The following is a 22,085-nucleotide window of genomic DNA, read 5'->3' on the forward strand; positions in this document are numbered from 1 at the left end:
ATGTTGATTTTGTATCCTAAAACTTTACTGTATTTATTATTTCATTTAGTTTTGGGAGGAGTCTTTATGTTTTCTATTTAATTTGATGGTATATGTAAAATCATGTCTTCTGCAAATAATGACAGTTTTACTTCTTCTTTTCCAGTTTGGATGACTTTTATTTATTTTTCTTGTCTAATTGCTTTGAGTAGGACTTCCAGTACTATGTTGAATAGAAGTGGCAGCAGTGGACATCCTTGCCTTGTTCCTGATCTTAGAGTGGTAGCTTTCAATTTTTCACTATTGAGTATGATGTTAGCTGTGGGTTTGTCATTTATGGCTTCTATTATGTTGAGGTACATCCTTTCTATACTCACTTTATTGAGTTTTTTATTGTAAATGGGTGTTGAATTTTGTCAAATGCTTTTTCTGTACATATTGACATATTCATATAGTTTTTATTCTTCATTTTGTCCAGGTGGTGGACAAAATGTTTGATTGATTTGTTGTTGTGGAAACATCACTGCATCCCTGGAATAAATTTCATGTGACCATGGTGTATGATTCTTCTAATGTATTGTTGTATTCAATTTGCTAATATTTTATTGAAATTTTTTGCACCTAGGGTCATCAGAGATATTGACCTGTAATTTTCTTGTGTTGTCTTTGTCTGGTTTTGGTATCAGGTGATGTTGACCTAGTAAAATGAGTTAGGAAACATTCCTTCCTCTTCAATTTTTTGGAAGAGTTTGAGAAGAATAGGTATTCAATTTTTCAGTAGAATTCACCTGTGAAGACATCTGGTCCTGGACTTTTGTTTTGGGGGAACTTTTTGATTACTGTTTCAATATCTGTACTAGTGATGTGTCTATTCAGATTTCCTCATGATTCAGTTTGAAATGTATGATTCTAAGAATTTGTCCATTTCTAGGTTGTCCAATTTGTTGGTATATAGCTGTTCATAATCTTCTCTTTTAATCCTTTGTATTTCTCTGGTATATGTTGTTATTTCCCTGCTTTCATTTCTGATTTTATTTATCAGAGCCTTCTCTATTTTTTTCTTAGTGAGTCTAGCTAGAGGTTCATCAATTTATTTTATCTTTTCAAAGAACCAGCTCTTAGTTTCATTAATCTTTTCTATTGTCTTTGTAGTCTCTATTTCATTCATTTCTACTCTGATTTTTAATATTTCCTACTTTCTACTGACTTTGGGTACAATGGCAGGGAGCCAGAGTCATGGGGACCTCAGCGACTGGAGGGACAGAGCCCCAGGCCTCACTGCTGTTATTTTCCAGTTACCTATGGCCACAGGCACCACTGCAGCCCAGAGGTCTAAGTCATATGTGCTGCCTCCCCTGCTACTATCGGGTTCTCTGGGGCTGCAGGCTCAGCTGCCATGGCCTGAGGGCCTCTGGTACTGTAGGAACTACCTCTGCTGTTCCCTCAGTTCCATTTCCTCTATGTGTTCCACTCCACCACCTTTAGGGGGACAAATATGTGAAATTCTCCCACATCCTGGTGTGTTGGGCAGAAGCACCTTTGTTGCATTGTAGATGTTTTACTGGTTGTAGGTTGAAGGGATGAGACAAAAACAGCTTTTAATTCTGCCATGTTTTTTACATCACTCCACATTTTACATTTTCTGGTTTTGATGGTATAACTAATACTAGAAAATTGAACAAAATGTATGAAAAAAATGATTTTTAGAAATTGGAAAACAGGCAAATTGGTAATATTATTCCTAAAAGATTTTTAAAAATATGGATAGTGAATAAAGCCCTATAAAAGTCCAGGTTTTCTACCTGACAACACTTTCTAGACCACAAAGCCAGGAGGGGTATAACAGAGGTCTCTTTTTCTTTCTTTCTTTCTCTTTTTTTTTGAGGAAGGAGGTTTTAATGAGTAGTGAGTGGAAGCAGTTTTGTATTTTCTGGCAAGAGTACCAGAAAGGCAGAGAGGGAAGAGGTATTCAAACAAAGAGCAAAAGAAATATCTTGAAGAGTACTTTTCAGTCTGGCTGAATATGACACTGTACATAATTAGAGTGAGATTGGACAATGACAGGCAAAGAACAACAGTCAAGAAGCAGTAAGCTGGAGTACTACCAGAGCTTATGAAGTCTTGGGAGTTTTTGGAGTCTCAATTAGCCAGGGTAAAGAGACACTGTTGAAAACCAGGGTATAGCGGTATGGCAAAAGTAGTCCTGGAGTAATAATTATTCCTAGTGTTCTCTAAAAAGTTTAGAAAAGAAGGCTTGAATGACCTGAGTTAATGCACATAGTCAATTAACTGCCTGCAAATATTTTTTCAAAAACTACATGTGCCCATACACACAGGTACATATACCAAAATATCCAGTATAAAATTAAAAAACAAATGAGTAGATATTCCAAGAAGCACAAAGTATAACACACAACTAAGAGAAAAACCAAACAATAGAAACAGAACCAAAAACAGGAGCTGACAGACTTTAAAACATATATTATATTCAAAACATTTACGTGTTCAAGAATATAAAGGAAAACATGAACATTATTAGCACAGAAATGGAAGATATTTAAGATAAAAACATGGGATTTCCAGATCTCTAAAAGCAATAGTTGGAATTAAAAAAAAAAAAAAAAATCCTGGACAAGAATAACAGAAAGTTGAACACCACAGAAAAAAAAAAGAAAAAAAGAAGATCTTTGAATTGCAAAATGGGCAATAGAAACTTTCTAAAAAAGGCCAAAAAATAAAAAACTGAGGAGAGACTCAGTCAATTGTGGGAAAATATAAAATAGTTTGAAGTCTCTTAATAGGAATTGTTTAAGTAGAGGAGGAGTAGCAGAATGAATATTCAAATAAATAATTTTCAAAAAAATCCAGACTTAATGAAGAAAATCAACCCCTGGATCAAATAAGCTCAATGAACTATAAGCAAGATAAACACAAAGAAATATAAACCAAGACATATTAAAATAAAATTATGCATAACCATGAAGAAAATTAAGATCTTAAAGGAAGTCAGAAAATAAAATGATACCATTATACATAGGGAAACAAACAAAAAAAGAGTAACCAATAGAATTTATCAAATAATATGAAAACAAGGAGACAATGAAGTGATAATTTGAAATGCTTAAAGACAAAAAAATCTGTCAACATAAAATTATATCTAGTCAATATGCTCTTGCATTATCTATTGTTAATGTTATAAGAATATAGTAAAAAAAAATGTGAAGATACTCAAGTGAGAAATCTATTAGAATTACAGAGAATTTCTTTAAATTGGCTCAAATTCCAAAGCTTTTTGCTAATTTAGCAAAAGAGACAATAATATTAAACACAATGGGATAAGTTTATATATTTATCAGCAATTTGAATAATTTAATCTGCAATGTATTTCATCAAGTTATTGCCATTATTTACAAGGTTGTGTGTTTACTTTCTATTGATACTTACAGTATATTTTATAATGTACTGGACATGGTGGATATATGAGCTGAGAATAACTTTTATTATATGCATCATGTTTCATTCTCTTAAAGGTATACTTGGTAAACACAAGTTCTCTGCTCCACTGTTTTTGTCCATTTATTTAGTCTTGGACCAATAACACATCATCTTATTAATTATAACTTTGGAATGGGTATTAACTTGACAGTCATTCAACTTTGCTTTTCTTCACCATTGCTTTGACTGTTACTGGCTTTTTAAATTTTCTTATGAATTTTAGAAATACCTTCTCAATTTTCATAAAAATAACCTTATAGAACTTTGATTAGAATTGCATTAAATTTATATGTTAGTTTGTGGAGACTGGTATATTTAGGTGAATCCTTCAGTGGTTGTTTTACTTCCTGTTCTCTCTTTGTGTGATTTTCAAATGTTAAACTACCACTGCATTCCTAAAATAAACAAAAGTGGTGATATACTGTAATTTTCATAAATATCCCTGATTTTGGTTTGCTATATTTTAAGAATTTGCATTACTGATTATGAAATGAAATTTTTCTTTCCCCCCAATCTTTATCAGATTTCAGTAACAGGTTTGTGTTCACCTCATAAAAACAGAAAAATTTTCTACTTTGTTCTCCTCTGAAAGATGTATATGGTTAACATTATTTATTTCTCAAATTTTTGGAAGAATTTAATGGTGATGCTATCTGGTACTGGAGTTTTCTTTGAAGGAAAGGAAATTTTTGTGTTCTTTAAAATAAATATATAGGTATTGGATATTATACCATTCCAATATGGGCCAATACAATTTTACTCTTTATTATTCCATTAGCTTTGTTTTAGTTGCATTTTCCAAGGATTGGTATATTTCAGTCAAAGTGCAAAATTGATTTGCTGAATTTGTCCTCTTACTTATCCTTTGGGTCTTTAGGATTTATAATAGAGGTGCCATTCTATCTCTGATGTTTGTTAATATTTATATTCACTCTATTTTTAAACAAAGTAAATCAGAATTACTAGCATTTTTAATCAGGTTAATACTTTAAATAACTTTTGCTTTGTTGATATTCTTTACAGTTGTTTTGATTTCACTTATTTCTACAAATCTCTAAAATCATTATATTTCCTTCTATTCTTTGATGAATTGTTTTTCTTTCTTGAAATTGATGCTGTATCTCTGATATTCATTTGTTACTTTGTTTTTACTAAATAATTGCTTTATGTATACGAATTTCTTTCTGTGCACAGCTTTTGCTGTATCTCACAAGTGTTAATATTTCATTATGCAATGATATTTCAATGAAATATTTTTAAAATTGTATTTTCTTAGTTAACTTATGAATATATGACTTAATTTCAAGAAAGATATGACTTTTCTAGTTAAAATTTTGTTGTCAATTCAATTTCTAGTTCAATGCCGTGTGGTTAGAGGACATAAGATTAATGAGCTAAATCTTTTAAAATTTGTTTAAGCATTTTTATGTATGGCCCTGTACATGGTTGGTTTGGGTAAATGTTCTATGTGCTCTTGAAAAGAATTTGAGGTCTGTTATTATTGGTTGTTTTGTCCTCTGTTTACATATTGTGTAAAGTTATTATAGTGTTCAGATCTTCTTCATCCTTGGTGATTTTGTTTCCTGCTTGATCTACTAGCTATTGGATAGGTGTGTTAGATTTCTGCTATGATTGTGGATTTATCTACCTTTAATTTTTATGTTGATTATTTAAACTTTTAATTTTGATATCATATTTGCTTTATATGTAGTTGTAAACAATAATAAGAGATTATATACATATTATATATATAACAGTCTACTGGTATTGACATTTTACTACTTTAAGTGAAGTACAGAAATTTGGTTTCCATGTAATTGCTTTTATCTTTCCACCATTTTAAACAAAACTGACTTAGATATTTCCTGTATATACAATGAGAACCACATCATATAGTGTTGTATTATCTTCAACCAGCATATATGATTTAAGAAACCCAGGGAAAAGAAATCTATTATATTTACCCATATTTTTACTCACTGCCATATTCTTTCTTTTCTGATGTTCTAAGCCTTCTTCTGTTATCATTTCTTTCCTGTTTAGAAAAATTTCTTAGCCATTCGTTAAGGGTAGAACTGCTAATATTTTTTTTTCTTACTTTCCTGTCTCTATAATTGTCTTTATTTCCCTTTCATTCCTGAAGAATATCTCACCAGCTACCAAATTCACTTACCAGAGTTTATTCAGTCATTGATGTTGTGCCACTTCCTCTGGTCTCCATGGTTTCAGATTGAAAATCTGCTGTCACATAATTTGATGGTGCTCTAAAATAATATGCTCTTTCTGGGTCTTTTCAAGATTTTTTTCTTTGCATTTTGCTTTCAAAAGTTTAATTATGATGCTTTGGTGTTGATTTATTTGGTTATCCTATATGGAGTTCACTTACCTTCTTGAATTTGTTTATGTCTTTTTCCAAGTTTTGGAAGTTTGTAGCCATTATTTCCTTGAACATTTTCTCAGTCTTACCCTCTTGTTCTCATTACCTTAGATATGAATGTTATATCCAAGGATTTATATTATTTTCCTCCAATTATATGAATATTATACTAGGTCTTTTGTTATTGTCCCACAGTTCCCTGAGATAGATAGAGAGATATATATATAGATATATAGATATATATATATATTTTTTGTCTATCTCTTCTATGTTCTTCAGATTGAGTAAATTCTTTTGATTTGTCCTCCAGTTCATTGATTATACCATCTTTCATCTCCATTCTACTTTGGAGTGCTTACCATGATATTAAAAAAATTTGTGTTATTTTTCAGCTCTATAATTTCCATTTGATTCCTTTCTGTGACTTTCTTTCCTGAGATTTTCATTTTTTTTCCTTCAGTTTTTAAACAAATGTGTAACTGCAGTTAATTCCAACATCTGAATTGTCTTGGTGTTGCCATATTTTATTGTCTTCTCTCATTCAAGTGTGATTTGTCTTGTTCTTGGTATAAGTAGTGATTTTCCATGGTATCCTGGATGTTTGGATATTATGAGACTCTTCCTTTTTACAAGAAGACACTTTTTGAGGTACAGCTTGATAGCTGGGTGGGTGTATATGCTCAGCTTCTCACTGAAAAGCCCTCCTGACTCACACTGATTCACCTTACCTCATTGCAGATGGGCAGGGAGGGAGTTCAGACTCCTCTGTCCTGCCGACACTTTCCCTACAAAAGTAGGGCACCAACTTGTAGCGCCTCTTTACCTTTTAGTACAGGTGTAAGCTCAGCACCCCATTGGTCACTGCTAAAATGAGGGGGAAGTCAGGGAGAGAAGTAGAGTGCCACTTCCAACCATGCTGCTTAGCCTTATTGATGCTAACTGGATGTATTGACCCAGTTTCTACTGGATCCTACTGACACAAAAAGACAGGGTAAAACTTAGTGGCAATTAGCCCTGTCTCTGTCTCATTAAGCAATGTAACTGCTGAGTGGAGACGGTGGCTCAGCTTACTGGTGGATCGTTGATTATCTGTGATTGATGACAACTGATTGTCCCTGATTAAAACATAAGAAATAAGGGGGTAGGTAACTGAGACATCCAATTTTACTTTGATTTATGACAATTTCATTCATTTAGTATTAATATTTATAACTATATTTAATGTTTATAAAGTATATCTGAAAGTTAGTTTTGAAAAGTTAAAAGTATAGGTCAGTCACTTTAAGGATGTTTTTACAACAGCAATTTCATTTTTAAAATATCATATAGAAATAGGAAGATCCAAAACAAGGAAATGATTTTAAATGTTGGCAAAATAAAAAATGTGCTCATAACACTCCAGTACATTGAAGAGAATTCAGCTTAAATTCATAAGTAAATGTATTTTTCAGGCTCTCAAGCGCCATATGTCAAAACTCAGCTAAGATCCAAAAAAAGAAAGATATCTGAAGTGCCTTCAATGTTTTGCCACTAACTGATAATTTTGAGCTCAGGGAGTTTTCAAGATTGATTTAAAGAAAATGAATAACTATGCTCAGTCACTGATGATTAGTGAAAAAAAAAAAAAAAGGAAAGACAACTTTACTCATTTGAAAGATTTGGGGTTTCTGCAACATCTCTTTACAACTAGTGTCTGCACAAAGCATCTACACTGTTAGTATTTTTCTTAATCAAATCACTGTTGGTAACAAAGGTGATACCACAGACAAGCATTATTGGTTTTATATTTAAAGGATATAACATTATTTCCAAAACCTTCATTTCATATGTGAGTAAAAGGCAAAATATAAAGCCAAGCAACAGATGACATTTAAGGTATTCTATCAATGTGAATGGTCTTAACGCTGCACATGTCAAAATGTCAAATAGAAAACAGATGTTTAGCTAGTATTCATCAACTCCTTCTATTCTATTACAAAAACAATAAAAATGAAGATGGGCTCATTAGAAGCAAGATTTCTAATAAATAGAATACAGTGCAGCCTTATTAGTAAGATTCATTTCCAAGAGCAGTTTCTGTAAAGTATTAGATGTCAACATACATAAAAGCCTTGTTTTTTTCTGAAAAAAAAGTTATGCTGGTAAGTCTTTGCCTACAGTTCTAAAAATAATGCACATGAAAATATAGCAAATTGTTCTATTTGAATTGCAATGTGTCATCCAATTAGATCAAAGTTAAATACATCAAACGTATTATTCATAAAAAGGACATATCAATACTACATTTTATTGTCTACATTCCAAAAATAAGTAGAGACAATAATTATTTGACTATTTTCCTTTAATTTAACAAGAAAATATTTACATAATTGCAGGATGGTGGTATAGTTTGAGTGGCAGCTATAATAATGATTTCAAACAAAAAAATAATCAGTTATATTTTGTCCAATATCTGCTGTTTATGGTCTTGATGACAATCACAATGGTAGCTAGATGAACAGATAGGCAGATAGAGAGGTAGATAGATAGATGGATGGATGGATAGATAGATAGATCCCATATATATATATAAACTATGGACTTGTATTTAAAATGGTTTCTTAGTAAGATCCTCTAGGCACCTCAAAATTGAAGAAAAAATATGTGCTAAAATTGTGCTTCATGTGTGAAAAGTTATAAAGGGGTCATCCAATTATTACTTGTCTATATATTAAAGCATCTTACATCTTTAGTTATCAAAGAGAATGTAAAAATATTTTTGACATGAATGATACAAAATTTTTAATGTAAAAAGAGTAATATTTTTCACATTTTCATTGAGTTCATAGGCATATCTTGAATTATTAGAGAAAAATGTCACTAGAGCATAATTAATAATCATTTTGTGCTTTTTTTGAAATATATGTTATTAATTCAACTAATATCAAAAACAGAGTAAGTGAAGAGACAAACACAATTTTGATCTTTAACTTATTTTTAGAGACCTTATTAAAGAACTGAGTAAAAGAGTAGATTAAATAAGTCAGCCTATTATGGAAATGACCATAAAGCCCGCAGACTTCTTTCCTTTTAGCTAAAAGCTTAAATTCAGAAAAATATTAAACATTCCAAACACCAGATATAAAAAGATGTGGTACATATATACAACAGAATATAATACTCAGCCATAAAAAGAAATGAAATTGAGTTATTTGTAGTGAGGTGGATGGACCTAGAGTCTGTCATACAGAGTGAATTAAGTCAGAAAGAGAAAAACAAATACCGCATGCTAACGCATATGTATGGAATCTAAGGGAAAAAAAGGTACTGATGAACCTAGTGGCAGGGCAGGAATAAATACACAGACATAGAGAATGGACTTGAGGACATGGCGGGGGAGGAAAGCTGGGGTGAAGTGAGAGAAGCATCGACATGTATACACTACTAAATGTAAAATAGCTAGTGGGAAGCAGCTGCATAGCACAGGGAGATCAGCTCAGTGCTTTGAGACGACCTAGAGGGGTGGTATAGGGAGGGTGGGAGGGAGGCTCAAGAGGGAGGGGATATGGGGATACATGTATGCATATGGCTGATTCACTTTGTTGTACAACAGAAACTAACAGAGCATTGTAAAGCAATTATACTCCAATAAAGATAGATAAAAAATATCGTTTAAGAATTTCTTCTTTTGTTAATTTTCTTCATTAGCACTTGCACATGTTCTAAAGAGGACAACTTCAAATGTCTTTTACGGATACTGTTTTAATTTTGATGAGGTTTCAGTGCAAATAGAACCTAACTTGCCTCTCATTTCTGACTCTGAAATGCTTCTCTAATGTACTGTAGTAAATTGAGCCACCCTGGTGGTATCTGATGGAGAGTTTATTGTTGAAACAGAGAAGATTTTGCAGGTGGGCTTATATGAAGTCCTAGATGTCACTGTGTGGTTTGTCTCAAGTAGTCACACTTGCCTAGCCACCACACCTCATGGCTTACTGTCTGGAGAAAATCTGTAATGATAATGTCTGTATAAAGAAAATAAAGCAACTTTATTCATGAAGGACTCTATGAAACACAAGGGTTACTTTTTTGGTGCCCAGGTAACTATGTAAGACAGGTAGAGAAAGGAGTGTTCTTCCCACTTCTAGGTGGAAGAGGACATGGCTTGGCACCTTGACATATCAGGGAACAAAAGGACTTTTGTCAGAGTCCTTCATTGTTGTAATGGCGGATTACAGCAGTGACAGCAATACCATTTCAGGTGGCTTCTGAGGAGAAGTCAATGAGGAAAACTGGAGCAAAAGGACACAAGAGAATTATGTGTGTGACATACTCTTGAGAGACCAAAAAATATTTTGAAGTGAGGAAACTGAGAGAATCTGATATTCTACCTTATGCAGATAGGAAATGTTTCTGTGAAATTTGCCTGGTTACTTTTAATGTTATCCAATTTATATCTATACATGAAAAAATAGTAGGTCACATCAGTAATTACAGTTATACTCATTAATGATATTTCATCAAAGCACTTTCTTCCTTAGTCACATTGAATTTGGATAAGATTTTAAATGTACTCACAACAATGGGAATCACCCCATTTTTGCCACCTAACATCCTAAGTGTGGATACATATTGAGTTCTTACTCTCTTTTCACATCTGTAAAGCAAATATGATTCCACTGGCCTTAAATTATGCCATTAACATGACTAGCAAAATATATAAAAAATATAGTAACATTCTATTACTTTAATTCCTATACACTACATATATAATATTTCCTTCAGAATTTGATATAAATTTACACCATTCATTCATTTGTTCATTCATTCATCAATATGTAAACTGTATGTCAACTTTACATCATCAAAAACATACTATCTTACACTAAGAAAACAATGCTACTTGTGGTATATTCTATTTTAAAACATATTAAAAGTAAATGCACAATAACGTTTAGTATTAATAAATACCATTATGATAATACCATCTGACCTTCCTAATTCATCATACTTAAAGTACTAAAACACTCAATAGAGATGATATTTTCCATTTGTTGAGATCCAGACCTACAGGGAAGGTCTTGCAATGAATACCATAGAGTCAAATATAAAAGATGGATTGTTATTGATGTTGGGAAAATATAACTTAGAATTTTACAGCATCAGATGAAGTGCAAAGTGGATCAGATTCTGGAAATATGATTAACTCTGTTCTGGATGTTCTAACTATGTTTTGATTCATTCATTTATTCATTAAAATATTTATAAATTATCAAGTGTAAGATTGCCAATCATAAAATTAAAAAAAATCTCAAGGATGAAACGTAAAAGGGACCATAGTATTACAAATTTTATTAAATCAGAATCTATTGTTTGAGAATGTTTTCCTGTTATATTTCGTATCTGGAAACCAACTACTACTCATATAAAGAGGTAGGCAAGGGGAGAAGAAAACTATACTGAATCCTTTGCAGCGTCTCTGAAAGAACTCCAACAGCCATTAACCACCTAAAAGAATAAAATAAACTGAGTTCACGGAGGCAGTAGTCTCAACTGTAGAGAGGAAAATTGTCAGTAAAGGCCTATTTTGAGAAAATTTCATTGTTTAAACAGCCGGCTCTGAGATAGTTCTGAGAGAGCTGTAACAGTCTTCTAGTAAAGCTATAGAACTGAGGAGCAATTTCAGCCCGGCCATTATGCCAAATAGACCTATTAGCAGCGCTCTCCAGTCTCTAAAGACCCTGAACTCGACTATGTCAAACACAGTTCAGAGAACACAAAGGAAGTTCAGGCGCACAAAGGAAGGAAGAGACCCTGTTCCTCCTCCCAAAATAAGCTCAAAAAGGCAGAAGTGCATAGAATTTAAGCAGGCAGACTTAGTAGATGAGACTTTCAGAAATACGGCCTAAATTATATCTCACAAAACCCATAAACTGAGATGAAATTGGAGCTTATGCTAATTAAATACTTTTAAAAATATAAAATACAAAATAGCAGTAACTATTGAGTTTCTGGCACTGTCCTAGGTGCATTATGGCCATTACTTCATTTAAATAACACACTAATTTAAAAAGTAAGCATTTTTACTTCCATTTTTACCAATGAGGAAACTGATGCTCCGAAACACTCCATATCTTGAATTATTCATAGATAACTTTGGCTCCAGTAGTCATTCTTCACAAACATGAACCCTCACCATATGAAAGATTCAGAGGTTGGATATTTAAATAGAATTGAAATAAATGAGGACAAATTGCAACAAGCCTCTTAAGTAGGGGACACTTGAGAGCTGATGATGGACTCTAGACTCAACTTAATGTTTCCTTTCACTGTTTGGACACCTCACAAACCATGATATCATTCATCCCCCACCCACCACCCAGTTATTTAATTGAAATATAGAAACACTAGGCCAAGGGCTAGTATTCAAGATTAGATTCTAATTAAAGACACAAAAGTTCATCTGAATACTCCAGATTGTATAATTTTCAAATAGAGTATAAAATTTCTGAGGACAGGAATAGTATCTTTTTCATTTGTAGCCTTCCTAAGTCCTATTCCAGTAACAAGGGAATAGAAGACTCTTTAATTGATTATTTTAAATTATTTTTCTACTATTTTTGGAGTCCTAAAGAAAGGAGTTGGGTTTAATTCCAACAAGAAGACAGTATATTTCAGTGGCTCAGATCCCTGTCTTCCATATCTGACTCCCTTTGTTAGAGCTCTAGCTCTAGTCATACTCAATCTGTCTAGGAAAGTTATATCAACTCTCATGGTTTCTGTTTTGACATCTGCAAAATGTAGATGATAACCAAATCTATATACGAAGACTTAATGTGTTTGCTAAATTATGCAAAAAATTGACATACTGTTTAGCACATAAATAACCACTTAACAATGGTTCATTACGTTGCCCTCAGTTATCAAGAATATCCTAAAATTTTTCAATTTGATGTGCTTGCATATTTCCTACTGCTGCTGTAATAAGTTACCACAAACTTAGTGGCTTAATACAACACAAATTTACTATCTTACAACTTTGGAGGTCAGAGTATGAAGTAGGTTTCACTGAGCTAAAATCAAGTTATTGACAGAGCTGTATTACGTCTGTAGACTCTAGAGATACTCTGTTCTCTTTCTTTTTCCAGCTTCTGGAGTTATCATTTTGATAACCCAAGATAATCTTTCTATTTCAAGATTCCTAATTCGATCTGCAAAGGTCCTTTGACAGGTAAGGTAACATATTCAAAGGTTTGGGGGATTTAAAAGTGGATATCTTTGGGTTTAGGGAGGTGATTATTATGCCTATCACAGGGCCTATTCAGTACTGGCTTTATTCCTTCTAATAAATATCAGTAATGATGAGATATTAAGTTCATTACTTCAATAAAGATGATTACTTTATCATCTTAGATACCTATTTTGGTGTATTTTAAGTAGTTATTTAAGTGTAGAGTATTTGGTACAAGATACAAACCATTTTGTAGCTTCCCTAAAGCAACACAACTGCTAAAGGTAGGCAGAGATTGATTAAGTGCACAAGCATAAACTCTTAATGATATCTCATTGATACCCACTTAATTGTTCCTGTATCCTGGGGATGTCTCTGTGAATGCTACTCCATTATTCAATAGGGGAAGGTACTTTGTGGATGCCATCAAAATCAATTACAGTTTGTCTACTTTGGGGGGCCAATGAGGCAGAGAATTAACCTCCAACTAATTTCCAAAGTCATTTATGAGCTGATGCCTAAATCATTTACTCCCCCAGGCTCCAGACCTGTGGAGCATTTGCAAAAATTCAAGTAGTAGGATGCAAGAAATATATGAGCTGTGTCATGACATCATTTAAAGCATATTTGTTTATTTATTGTAAGCTATCAAAATTTCCTGAAGTCCAGGACCTATACATTTTAATTTTATTATTAAATAAGCCTCTAAAGCCAACAAGAGATTGCTATGTTCTTTAAAGCAAACAAAAATCCTCCAGCCATTTGGTTAAATCATTCCAAAATTTACATCAATATTAGAGTTAAATGTTAATGTCAAAATCTGAATCTAGACTAATATCACATTAAATTCCTTTGATAGTAAGCATGGAACACTGGTGAATTTTGGCTTCTATAGATGACGAATTATATTAAAGAAAGCAATTACATAATATAAAAATAAATTTTGTAATGTCTTAATATGATTTCATGGTCCAGTTACCTTTTAGGTTCTAAGATGTTGAAGCAGATAATATAAGTACATTAAATGAAGTTCTACTCTGGTAAATAAATCATTTTATGGATTTTATAATTTGTTTTGAAATTTTAAGTATTAAAAGAAAAAAATCTAGTGTTGTCCTCTCTGACAAGTAATGAGCTTGGAAGTTATCACCTCCATTCTCACAACAAGAAAAAAACTGAACAACTGAAAATCAACAACTCTTCTTAGATCCATGAGAGAATTGAGGTCACAGAACAAACTAATGCCCCCAGAACAGGAGAGATAGAGAGACAGAGCTATCTGTCCACAACCTACCAGAAGTAGAAACCTAGGAGCAGAAGCCAACAGCTGCAGCCAATATTGATAGGAGGGCTAAACTGTAATTGACAAATTGCTGGAGGCTCAGGGCAGACTAGCTTGAAAATTAACCATAGGACTATAGAATGCTTCCCCTCCCCCTCACACCTTACCACTACATCAATGTGTATTGTAAGATAACAGGAAATTACATCTTAAAAATTACAAGCCTCAGACTCCATGAGGCTCTAGGAAAATTCAATAACAGGGCGACAAAAGCAAGGACAATGGAGAAAAATTTGGTTTCTGATACCACAGCTATAACAAACAGTAAACACTGTTTAACTTTTAGCCAGATAAACATAAAACTTCACACTAAAGGTTAATATGCTTCAGTTCCTTTTATGGGATACATCTTTTCAGCTTTCAAGGAAAGCTAAATTATAAGGAATGTTAAAAGACAAATAACAGAATTTGAAAAAGCAATGCAAACACCAGATCCAGAATCAGATATGGCAGGAATTTTAGAATTATCAGACAGGGCATTTGAAATAGCTAAGATTAATATGCTAAGGAATCTAATGCAAAAAGTGGACAACATGGATGATATAAGCAGAGAGATAAAAACTACAAGAAAGAATCAAAAGGAAATGCTGGAAATTTAAACACTGGAACAGAAATGAAAAACACATTTGTGGGCTCATCAATAAACTGCATATGACCAAGGAAAGAATCAGTGAGCTATAAGATATGTCAATAGAAACTTCCAAAACTGAAGTGCAAAGAGAAAAAAGAATGGAAAAGATGAACATAATACCCCCGCACAGAGGAACAATTCTAAAAGTGTAATATATTTGTAATGAGAATAGCAGAAAGACAAGAGAGAAAGGAAAATAAATACTTGAAGTAATAATGGCTGAGAATTTTGCAAAATTAATGACAGACATCAGAGTACAGAACCAGAAAATTCTGAAAATAGAATTCACTTTCTAGCTATTTTATTTCTTATGTAATTTTCTTAAAAATCTCATTAGGTAAATATTATTATCACTATCTCACAGAGAAAATCACTGAACTTGGAGAGGTAATGAGCAACTACAAGGAAACCACAGCACAAGTGATCTTGTTACCTTTAGCCTTACAATTATATTTTAAATTGATTTTACCAATGGTCAATGCTTTTCCTGGTAACTTTTTCCAAAATAACCCAATACTGGCTAGTCATTTAAGACTTTCAGTACTTAAAATTTCAGAAAACTAAAGATAATCAATAATGTGTTTTATTTTTCCTCCAAGAATTTCCAGGTTTATTTTCTATGTTTATAATTTGTGAATTTAGGATTTAAAAAAATAGTCCATATAAAATTCTTCCAATTGTTTTTCAATTCTTTCAAGAAATCATTTCATAGAGACACAAATTCTGAACACATCCGCAATGGAATATTAAAAAGAACTAAATTGCTGTTTATCACTGGAGAGTGAAAATGTACATCATATTATTTTGGGCTGCTAATCTGTGGGGATGCAGATTTTGGAGCAAAGAGAAATATTTGAAAATAAAGTTAAGCTGGCTACATGCAGGCAGTTTAAGAACAAAAGCTTCAGTCTGTTTGAATATCTCTGTACAATTCAGAACATCCTATTTCTTCTGTATAAGGGTATATTTCTACTCTTGTATAGGGTAATAAATATTTATTCATATAAAAATTGTTCATTGAATAAAAATAGGCTAGAGATAAAATACCAACAAGATGTCTGGCAGTTCAGGATTAAAGAATGAGAACATTTAACAGTGTGACCATTATCAGTATTTCTATGAAATCTTCCTTATGAATTCTGGCAGACAGCTGAATTGATCCGTATCCTCCAGAAAAAGAAAGATAAACTAATGAGGACACAAATGAAAGAAAATTGATATCAGGTCAGGAAAAAAAAGAATAAATGAAGCATTTGGTTGGAATGTATTCAGACCACTCTTGTCATAACTGGGGGATCAAATTAGACTTTAAATATTTACATTTTCAAAAGACTGGAGATACTTTAATAGCGCTTTTTTTTTCTTTTTCCTATATAAAATTACCAGATACAATGTTTCCTAATCCCACCTGGTGAATTTTTATTTAATGCATTTAGAGATTTAGTTACCTATTAGCTAAAGATTTTTTCTGCTTAAACTTATCATGTGCATGTAGAAAGGACTTTCAATATAGTTACTACATCAGGTAAATATATTTGGAGAGAAGGTTAGTGAAATTAGAAATGCTCAATATAGACCTAGAGGAAATGGACAGAACGATTTGAGGATTACTGGGAAATCTGCTTTTCCTCAAATACCTACTCCAACACTTGAACCACTCACTGTTAAAATCAATAACGCATTACTGGATAAAGTTTGGGACTGAACTCAGGATGTCTATGAGAAAGCTGCACTTGAAACTCCTGAAAACTCTCAGCAGTGGGGGCGATGCAACCTGTGCTGGGACAGGGAAGTTGGAGGTTGGAATAGCAAGATGCTAGGGAGGTCAGGCTTTTCCTAAAACGGGAGAGAGTGACACCAAGACAAATCCTATATGTCTCACAAGCACTGTGCCAAAAATGGTCTTTTATTATTTTGTTTTCTCTGGACCAATGGATGGGAATTTTAGTAAAATAATATTCACCAATACAAAAACTAACATTTATCCAAATCTTAATGTAATTAGTGTAATAATAATGATAAAACAAACACACTAGCAAGAATTCAAACATGCCTTAACTTTTTATACTATCAAGATATTTATGAAGAACTTGTAGCTTTCAGTGGGCTGTTTTGGCCCCACTACATACACACATACACACACACACACACACACACACACACACACACGCAAGTCATTTTCAAGGTAATCTCTAGAGTGGTGATCTAGTAGATTTTAAGAGGAAATTTATCTTGCGGCATTTAAAGTATGTATTCCAACACATAAGCTGAAATTATTCTATCATTAAATGATGTATCTAACAAAGATTATATACACCACTTAAGATCGGGGGAAGATTATTTTAAATATGAAAAATATAAGTAAATTAAGCAGCTGTCTAGGATATTCATATCCTTCCCATTTGATGACAATATCATCACTGAATTTGATCCTGTAAATTGAAACAGATGGCAAAAATAAATTGCTTATACCAATACATATCATGTGCAAAAGGTTAATTGAATTACCCCATTATCAATTCAGAAAACAAATATGCAATACCAGACTCAAAACATTAGATATAAGTCAAGGTTCTTTTTCTTTGTAGTCAATTCAACTAGTGTAGTTACATTAATTATAATGAATTTAGCTCTATTAGAAATGGACATTTAAAAGATTAGTTTATTTGAAAAATCAAATGTTCTTTGATCTGTTAAAGGAGCATGTTATGCTCATGACATTGCAAAGGACCTTCAGATGTGCTTTCAATCACAATATGATTGAAGAGCAACCCTTAGCCAATGATGGGTGGCAATTTGTTGATCTGTTCTGTGTGAAAAAGCAACCAAAAAATTTCCCAGCCTGGGAAGCTCTCTCAGGCACAATTTACCCCAGAAATCATACAGAAGCTGTTAAAACTTGTGTGAAGAAGATAGAGGTAATGTTGACTGGCTCTACTCTACCAAATATATGATAACATATTAGTGGAGAAAGCCAAGCCCAGGTCACAAATTTCAATGCTATAGTCAGTAGACACCTTACTTGTTACATTGTCATATTTTCTTTCCCCTTTCATAGTTTTATCTCATTATTCTTTTACATGTTTCATTTAAAATTTTTTAATTAGCTCTATAAATGGAAATACCCTATAAAATTCTCACCTCCATGTGTAAAATTTGAAATAGGTGTATTATTTTAGTGTGTGTGTGTGTGTGTGTACACGTGCATGTGTGGGTCTTTAAGCTTGAACACTATTTGTTTTCAAGTTCCTTAAGAAGAGATTCCTAACCGTACTCATATTTATAGCTCCAGTGTCTATGATAGTGACTGATACCTAACAGCTGGTTTAAGTGATTTTCAAATAAATACATTAATATTTAAGTTTTTAAGGTGCACCAATTTCTAGAATACTCAGCAGTACAGGAGAAAATAACATATGGCCATGTTAATTAAACTGACTTCACAGTATCTTTTTCAAGCTCCATATTCACATTTTGGAATTACTATTGGACATTATATAAATGGCCCAGTTGAACATCAAACTTGAAACTAGCTAAACTAAAACATGCTCTTTTTTTCCCACATATGCTGTATTCATCAGTGCCCTTGTGTTAAATCTCCAGTCACGGACCATGAGTTTCCCAACTACTGCTGAAATCTGCCTAAAAATAAATCTGTTCAGTCCACTCCACTTCCTAAAGATGTTGATTTGGTTTCTACAGTTTGTCCTAGCTTAAATGGAACCACATTTTCTCTTCCTCACATACTTCTACTTCCAGCCACTGTAATTTTCCATAACATGGTTTGTAGTCTTCCACCCCTAAGCCTTTCCTCAAAGTGCTCCTTCTAAGTGGAAAATTATCGCTCTCTTTACCTCTATACCTTCCATTTATACTCATACCAGTCTTTTAATATCCATCTAAAATGCCACTGTCAGCTGGCCATTCATCCATTCATCTATTTATCTCTAAGTAGTTTCTACCCAAGTGGTTATTATAACACAAGCAATGTATACTCTACTTGGGTTACAAAGATAAAAAGCCATGCTTCTACTGTGCAAAATCTTACAGTTTAATAGGAGGATATATATGAAAATATAAAACTGAAACACAGCACTTTTTAATCATGTTAAAAAATTGTTTTAAAGGACTATGTGCTAAATCTAATCAGTAAGACTTACTAATTAGATCTTAAACTTTTTATTAACTTCAGTAATCTCTGACATATTACAAAGATGTTTTCCCCAAATAGGAAGCTTGTGGATGCTATATATACTTTGTTCTAAATCACACAGGTATCGTACCAGGGGATATTTTTAGGGAGGCCATCAGTAGGGACAGCAAAATACAGTGCATACCTGAGAAACCTATCATTAGAAGTATTCTTTTTCGTGCATTCCATTATTATAAATATTTATATGCACATGCAATTACAGGAAGAAATATTTGGCAAAACTGAAAAATCTCTTTCTGGGAAGCCTGCATAGATATTTTCAGTTGGACTATATTTCTCTTTCCATCATATTACATGGAAATTTGTTGTACTATAAAATTACCTTGGCTTTTGTGTCCTCTCTTAACTGTAAACTCCTAGAAGAAATAATTGGCCATCGTCATTTTATGGCAACAGCTCTTGTTAAAGTTACCAATCATACTTCTCTCTTCTCTATCCTTATTTTATTTGATCCCTCAGGGGCAATTATCAATACTATAGTAAGATAGATAATGCTTATTTTGGCTCTATTATTTCTTGACTTTGCTGGAAATATTTTCCCTGTTTTCTCTTTTTCACTGGTTCATTACTTTTTTCTATACAATATTTAATATTTTTGATTTTGCAGAACTCCATCTTGTTCTTTCTCTTCCTCTTCCCCCCCACCCCCGCCACCCCTGTAGGTCATTTTCTCATGGACTTTTATATATTCTTATGGCTAATGATTCATAAATTAAGAACACTTTCTGATATCTACATTTAAATATGCAATTGTATTTGTGTGTCTCCACTTTGATGTCTAACAAAGATATCAGCATTTACATGGTTAAAGAAGAACTCTTTTCCCCTCAAATATACTTTCAAAGTTCCGTTCTGCACTGTCTCATCAAATAGAATCATTACCCACCCAGTTTTTCATGCGCAAATATAATATTTTTTCTGGTTTCCCTTACTTTTTCCATTCTTTCCCCACTCTTTGTGTTCAATTCATGAACAATTTGTCAACTCTCTCACCCCAAATTTAATTTTTAAAATATATCTTCTTTGTTCTACGTATAGCTCTACCATTTTAGTTTTGTTACCATTATTGCTTATGTGTATGAATCAACTGCATCTTAACTAATCTTCTTGCCTCTATGTTGTTTCTCTCCAATTGATTCTCTGAACAATGGCAGAAGTTACTATCAATTTAAATTGGAATATGCCTAACCCTTTTTAATGTAAATCCCTTCAATGGCTTCTCAATGCAACCAGAAAAAATCCTAACTTATTTCCATGGCCTACAAATTATTGAATAATTTGTCCCTATCCAAGCATTTTCTTTCTCTTTTGTGCCAGTTTATTACTGCACATCTTCAAAGACATTAATAATTAATTTACTCTGTACTTTTGTTTTGAGAATGTATGCATAGCAGACAGCCTTGGATAGTAAAGACAGAGATATCTCACTCCCTTAGAGTAGATTTGCATAATATTCCAGAGTATTAAAGATAATATATCTCTCCAGAGTGTGGGGATAGACAAGTTTGCCAGCAATCCCTATACAATGTTGAGCTTTCTAATATCCTTTCTAATACTCTAATATTCCTTTCCTGCAGCATACCCCACTCAGTGTACAGGGAACATTTGCCCCTCAGCACATTGCTCTGTTGGAACTGGGACTTAAGGAACTGACACTTATTCTGGCTCCTGATATTACTGTGAGTAATAAAACTGTCTTTTGTCTCTGACCCAAGAGTCTTGTGTCTTCTGTTGTACCTATACAACTCCGGCAGACTAATTTGTTAGCTTGCAAGTAGGTTAAAATCTCAGATGTTTTCACACTTCCTGACTTGACAATTACATCTTCATCACAATATCTAACTTTCGGTTTCACAAATAGCCATCTTTTTTTCATACACCAATATATCTGTACGTGGTTTTTCTTCCAGCTAGAATTTTTTTTTTCTCTTTGTGTAACATGTTTAACTCTATTTTGGTCTCAGTTTAATGATAACACCTCAGATAGCTCATCTCTAACAATCTTAGTTAAATTATGTTATTTTTTTAATTCCCTCTATTTCATCCCATGTTCACACACTATAATTCGTAATTCTTTTTTCTTCTGCTTTTGCCCTTTCTTTGGCTTCTTCAACACCACATCCCCTAACATAGTCTTTGACATTCCCCAAGCAAACCAATACTGTGAAAGATGATATATATTATTGTAAATGCTCAGTAGATGTTTATCATTTTTATGTCAGTTTCAACTGAAATCAAAGTATATAGCAATCATGAAGTTAATTTTAAAAAATCTAGGGAAAATTGTAAAATACATTATCTGGTAGGATTTTAACTAGTATATGTAATAGAGCATATTTCTAAATTGTTAGTAATAGATAAATGTGTTTCCTTCAGAGAGATATTGAATGACTCTTTTTTTGTTAGTTTTATAAGGATTTTACAAAGGAAAATTTACAATGTCAAGGTTTTTTTTTGTGCCCATAGAATTTGATATTTCATTTGTTATCCATTTAAAAAAAATTTTTTTTAATTCAATTAGATTAGCTTAGTACAGAAAAAACACAGTTTATGCAACTATTTCTGGAGTGGTTTAAAAAGCATTATGTGTGAGTGTGTGTATAATTACTTAATAAACAGATAGTAACATATATTTTTCGTTGGGACAATTGAATCAAACTTAGACTCTTAGTAACAAAATAAAACTCACTGATAGGTGACATGTGCACTTTAAAAATAAATATTAATATGGTAACTAAAGAGCTTATTTTCATTTAAATCTTTCTGATACAAGACAGTTGAACTAATGGTATTATCAGCTCTGTTCAAGAAAAGAAAAAAATCCTCAGTTGGATATTT

The sequence above is a fragment of the Balaenoptera ricei genome, chromosome 9, assembly GCF_028023285.1.
Source record: "Balaenoptera ricei isolate mBalRic1 chromosome 9, mBalRic1.hap2, whole genome shotgun sequence".
Taxonomy (NCBI): domain Eukaryota; kingdom Metazoa; phylum Chordata; class Mammalia; order Artiodactyla; family Balaenopteridae; genus Balaenoptera; species Balaenoptera ricei.